We start from the raw sequence: 6,776 nt of genomic DNA, 5'->3' as shown, positions 1-6,776 counted from the left end.
TAGTATGATTGAAAAAAATAACGTTTACCGGCAAAAAAGGACCAGTATAGTCAAATGAAAAAAAAGCATCAAATCCTTCATAAAAATCCCATAATTGGTCATTTAGTTACCAAAATAGCAATTAGCACCAAACATAATACAACCGTTTAATACTACGGAAATAGGTCCCTACCAAAAGTCATTCTTCATTAGCAAAACAGACAAAAACAATATTTTCTTTCAAATACTTTCAATCCATCCAACGGTCTCTAAGCCTCCACGTCAGCAGACTTTTTGGCAGGAGAGCAGATGAGCCAGACAATCCCACAGGGATCCTTGAGCTTCCCCACGCGCTCTCCAGCACAGCACGCGCCGTCACCCTCAGTCACTTCACTATCAGCTACAGCACCAGCCTTGACACCTTTTCCACAGCGGCTTCAATGTCCCCTGTCTCCAAGCAGAATACCAGCCCCGTACTGTATATTATATTATGCAGAAATGCAGTTTCATTACAGACAAAACATGTACGATGTGTGAAAATATTAATTATTTAAGCAAAAGCAGAAATTGAAATATTAAAACCGTCGTCTCAAAAGCATGAACCAAAGGGAATCACTGTATCGATATTCATGATGTAAGTACTCCTGAGTGTGAAAAAAATAATCAATAGATATTCGGAACACGAAGTATTCAAAAACTCGAATATTTTTCAGGGAGACATTTTTTAATTGTTATATAATAAATATTAATTAGAAATTTTGGAAGTTTATGATAGTTTTGGATGTTGTGGATAAGAGACTATTAAAAAGCAAACAACAAATTGCTTGAAAAATCGAAACAAATGCAGGAATTAAATCGTTCAAAAATTAACATCTTAAAAGCTATAAAGCATAAGGAATCGCTGCATCGATATTTATGATCATAAATGTGTTCGAGACGACAGATGAAACGAAAACGTGAATGATGATTTATTAATGAATTATGATCATAGATCTCTACAATTTTAAGCTTGTGAAGGAAGTTAAGCATACAAAAACAACAAATCGCCAACAAAACAATTATTATACGACAAAATGACAAGAAATTAGCATGATAAACACAAATTAGGCATGAAAATGCACAAGTAAATCATCATGTAGATGCAGCAAATGCGTAACAAAAACGCTAACAGCTACAACAAAAAGCTACATTAGACAGATAGTGAAGAAAATAGCACTAGTAAATCAACTTAAAAAACGTTAAATAGTGAAGAAAATCATATAAAAACAAAGCAGTAATGTGGTTCAAAGCAATAGCACAAGTAAATCATCATGTTGAGGTAGCTAAATCACAACAAAAGCGTAACAAAACCGCTAAAAACTACAACTGGCAGATATACTAATCTACGCAAACATCAAAGTATCAAGCAAATATCACTACTAAAATAAGGAATCCAAACACCCCTTAAATCAACTTAAAAACGGAAACAACACTTATGGCGTACAATAGCACCGAAAACGTGATTCAGAGCAAAAAAACATATAAAAACGATGCATTGAGGTAACAATAGCGTAACAAACTCTCTAAAATCTACAACACAGATCTAACCAAACATACAAAATATCAACCAAATAGCACTAATAAATCGACTTATAACCGGAAAACAACGCTTACGACGCATAATAGCACGAGAAACTTTATTTAGGGCAAAAAAATCATATAAAAATGAAGAACATATCCAGCGGAAGCAATCTACACACTGAGGCAGCAATAGCGTAACGAACACGCTAAAATCAACAACTAGCAGCTATATTATACAGATCTAACCAAACGTACAAAATTATATCAAGCAAATATCACCACCAAATCAACTTAAAAACGGAAAATAACGCTAGCACGAGAAACGTCATTTAGGGCGGAAAATCATATAAAAAAGAAGAGCATAAGCAGCGCACAAGTAAATCATCAAGTAGCGTAATGAACACGCTAAAATCTACAACTAGCAGACATATTGTACGGATCTAATAAAACGTACAACATATCAACCAAATATCACTACTAAACCATCACAAAAACGGAAAACAAGCTTACGTAACGGTTGAGCCATCAGCGAGTTCAGAAACCAGAATTGTCGACGAACCGAGCTTGATTTCAGCAGCGAGAAGCAGCGGAAGCCCCTGATCGGCTTTCCGCTTTGGATGAGCAACACGGTTCACCTCCTCAGCTCCGAACGCGGCCTTGTAGAATGCAACGGCGTCGTTCACCTTTGAAGATTCAACCAACAGCTGTGGCTTGAGAGACGTGAAGGTAACCGCTGATGCTGCTCCGTTGGTAGCCTCGGTTGCCATTTGTGGAGTGAGATTTAGAGAGAGAACGTGGGGTTTTAGTGAGAGAGTTGTGGTGTGGGTGAAATGGGGAGTTGGATTTTATTTATTTATTTTTATAGAAGCGAGGAAACGGAACCGTTTGTGGATGGTGGTGGGTGGAGACGTGTAAAAGCGCATGATAGGTGACATGGCATTTAATTAACTGTTTTTTTATGGGTCCCGTTAGGAACACCTTCACACCCCTTAATATGTCGTGTATAGGTTTATACGCGGCGTATAATGTATGATCTGACATCTAGCATGAACGACAGTCATAGTCTTGTCGTATTGTACCCTATACGCCGCGCATAGATCTATACGCAACGTATTGGATTTGTATATTATTGGAGCCCGGCTCCCTCCCCTCCCTTTCAATTCTTTTTTTTCTTTTATTTTTTTCACCCTCACCCTCTCCATTCAACCAACAACAACCATTTATTTCCGGAGTCGGGTGAGGAGGAGCCGGGGTACGCCGTCATTCGGACTTAAACCAGGTTTCGTTTTATCTTTATTTAGTACATGTTAGGACGTAGTTGTACGTACATGTTATGACAGATATTTGGTGACTGGTTTAGTTTATTTTTGTTATATGACTTTTGAAAAAGTAAACTATATTTTTAGGCACCGACCGTTATATTACACAATGCCTACTTACTATATAAACACCACGGGTTATGTTCAAATAAGAAGTTTGATTTTTCTAAGAAAGTTAGGAAGGAGGGTATTTTAGTCTAATACTTTAATATCAAAACCCGCTTACTTTAATCTCAAAATCCACTTAAATTAATTTCAAAAACCCACTTATATAAAACCTAATTATATCTTCACTCATCTCTTACAACCACCACCACTCCACCGCCCACCGCCACCACAACCGTCACCCATCGCCACCACCTCGCCGGAAAAGTCCGAAAAAACACTATGAAAAACACAATGAAAAAAACACAATGGAAAAATACACTGTGAAAAAAAAACACAATGATAAAAACACAATAAAAAACATAATTGTATGACACAATGTAAATAACACAATAAAAAAACACAATGGAAAAAAAACGTAATGAAAAATACTATTGTATAACACAATTTTGTAAAACACAATTTGTAAAAAACCCACTAATTTTTTTTTAATTTTTATATAACAATATGGTACTCATGTAAAAGATAAAAAGACACTCGTTATTATGGTGAATTTATTTTTCAATAAAAACGTCGTAAAAAAAATTATGGACGTTTTAAAATAATGGGGAAATTTGGCATGTGACTTGCATATGGAGAGAGAAAGTCAATAAATGTGTTATTCCTTTTATGTCATTTCCTTTGTGTTCACATTTGATTTCCCTCTAAACTAATCTCAACCCTCCATATTCAAAATCAATGGACAAGATTACTTCTTATCCTTCCTACAAAAAATATATTTCCTATTATAACCTAACCCTAAACACCACGTATATGTTTTACGGTAACACTAGTTCGTCGGGCCGCTTAAACTAGGTTTCTCGTACTGTTACCGTTATTGTTTAAATTTTTATTATATTATTCCTATTAAAATATTAATATTATTATTAAAATGTTATTGGTATTAAAATTTTATTGTTAATAAAATAAAATATTATTATTGTATTTATCAAAATATTATTATTATGATTATTAAAATAGTATTATTCTAGACATATAAATATTATTATTAAAATAATAATTTTTATATTATTATTAGTATTAAAATATTCTAATTATTAGGTACCTGATGTACGCCAGAGATTCAGATGCGGGTGTTAGGCGCTGGCGCAAGACGTTCGGAGATACGTTCTTATAGTGTAATGTAGAATATAGTATAATATAATATAATAACATAAAAATATGTTATTATTATATTATATTTTATTATGTTATATTATATCAAATTATATTATGTTATCTTGTATTATTTAGGTTATATTATATTATATCAATCGGGTGCGGGTTATGTTGGATGGGTGCTGGGTTTTCTAGAAAAGTCCACCAGATTTGTCTTGTTATGGTTTTTTTATCTTTTTTTTTCTTTCTTTTCTATTGTTATTATTAATGTTATTTATGTTTATTATTATTAATAATATTATTAATTTCTCAATAATATATTATTATTCGAAATTTGACAACGGGTGTTTAGTTGCATGGCTTATTTGGGAAAATTTACAGTGCGAAACAAACTTTCAATTTATTGACTGGTTTCGTTATCGACATCTTGAAATTAGTTGTCACACCCCGACTAGCACAATGCGGAAGCGTAAAACGGGAATGTAACAGACACCTCTGGTATCAACACATTGTTTATAAAGAAACATCACAAACTAATTACAATATATTACAATTCATTGTTTAATCATCGTTTTACAGTCTAGGCGATACAAACAAAACTAGTTCGTTAACTATACTATCTTACTACTAATTCCTTTGCCTCTATTCACAAGTGCTCGGACTCGTAGTGGTTTGATCCTGTATTTTCTGCTCAAAGCATCTGCCACTATATTAGCCTTGCCCGGATGATATCGAATCTCACAGTCATAATCGTTCAACAGCTCTACCCATCTCCTTTGCCTCATGTTTAGCTCTTTCTGATCGAAAATATGTTGTAGGCTCTTGTGGTCGGTGTATACTGTACATTTGGTGCCATACAAATAGTGCCTCCAGATCTTAAGTGCGAAAATAACCGCGCCCAATTCCAAATCATGGGTAGTATAATTCTTCTCGTGCACCTTTAATTGTCGAGAAGCGTATGCTATGACTTTATTTCTTTGCATTAGTACGCATCCCAACCCTTTCCGGGACGCGTCGCAATAAACTACTAGATCATCAGTTCCCTCTGGATCTTCTCCCCATACATAAGTACGATCTTTTTGAGTCAAAAGAGTTAGAGGTTGGGCTATGCTGTAAAAGTTAGCAATAAAGCGCCGATAATACCCAGCTAAACCCAAAAATTGGCGTATTTCTTTCGGTGACTTTGGGGCTTGCCAATTTTTTATGGCCTCAATCTTACTCGGGTTTACATGGATACCATGTCGGTTAACAACGTGCCCTAGAAATTGTACCTCTTGTAGCCAAAATTCACACTTTGACAGCTTGGCATACAACTTTTCCTGCCTCAACAACTCCAAGATAGTTCGTAAATGCTGCTCGTGTTCATCCTTGGTTTTCGAATACATCAAAATGTCATCAATAAACACGATAACAAATTTGTCGAGGTACGGTTTACAAACTCGATTCATAAGATCCATGAAAACTGCGGGAGCATTAGTTAGTCCGAACGGCATAACTAGGAATTCATAGTGACCATAACGAGTTCGGAACGCCGTTTTAGACACATCTTCCTCTTGAATTTTAACTTGATGGTAACCGGATCGAAGGTCAATTTTTGAGAAATATTTTGCCCCTTGAAGTTGGTCAAATAAGTCATCTATTCGTGGAAGAGGGTATCGGTTTTTGATGGTAACTTTGTTTAATTCCCGGTAATCAATGCACATTCTAAAACTTCCATCTTTCTTCTTTACAAACAATACCGGTGCTCCCCAAGGAGAATAACTAGGACGAATGAAACCCTTATCTAACAACTCATGTAACTGGTTAGATAATTCTTGCATTTCAGAGGGTGCCAATCGGTAAGGTGCCTTAGCAATAGGGGCTGATCCTGGGATTAAGTCAATACGGAATTCAACCTGTCGGTTCGGTGGTAATCCAGGTAAATCGTCAGGAAAGACATCGGGGTATTCACGTACAACGGGAATCTCTTCTATGCATTTCTCATCAGGGTTCTTTATAGTCACATTTGCCAAGAATGCTATACAACATTGGCGTAAACATTTCAACACTTTAAGATAAGACACGAGAGGTTATATCGAACCAGACTTCTCTCCCTGTACCATAATCATTTCACCTTCCGGAAGGGGAATTTTAACTGTCTTGTCGTTACACACAATCTCCGCCTTATACTTGGTTAACCAGTCCATGCCAACAATAACATCAAAACTTCCTAACTCTACCGGGAGTAGGTTAATAAGGAATGGGTGGTCATTAAGAATAATGGAACAATTTTGGACTATTTGGTTGGCAGTTATAGAGTTACCGTTAGCGAGTTCTATAGTATAGGGATTTGTTAGTTCACTAACCGGCATATTACCCAAGGATACAAAGCTAGTGGAAACAAAGCTTCTATCGGCACCAGTATCAAATAATACATAAGCATATTGATCAGAAACAACGAATGTACCTGTTACAACATTTGGGTCTTGTCTTGTCGCTCCAGATGTCGATGCTTGGTTCGGTCTAGCAATTTCTCTTGGAATCAACTTGGGGCAGTTTCTCCTAATATGTTATGTACTGCCACATTCATAGCAGACACGGTAGGTGGTTGCGGCTGCAGTCCGCTGGATAGGTTGTTGGCGAATTGGCTGAGGTCTGGGTGGCGGTGGACGACGA

The 6,776-nt window shown here is 36.1% G+C and overlaps 1 pseudogene; it reads right to left on the bottom strand.

Annotated features, from left to right (window-relative positions):
• Positions 1 to 242: 242 nt before the first annotated feature.
• On the bottom strand, positions 243 to 2,306 carry LOC143529109 (uncharacterized protein At5g48480 pseudogene; annotated as a pseudogene).
• Between the last annotated feature and the right edge of the window lie 4,470 nt (positions 2,307 to 6,776).

The sequence above is a fragment of the Bidens hawaiensis genome, unplaced genomic scaffold, assembly GCF_021521415.1.
Source record: "Bidens hawaiensis isolate Kalapana, Puna unplaced genomic scaffold, B.hawaiensis_p1.1 tig00008479_1, whole genome shotgun sequence".
Lineage (NCBI taxonomy): Eukaryota > Viridiplantae > Streptophyta > Magnoliopsida > Asterales > Asteraceae > Bidens > Bidens hawaiensis.
This window is presented reverse-complemented; position numbering and strand designations above follow the sequence as displayed.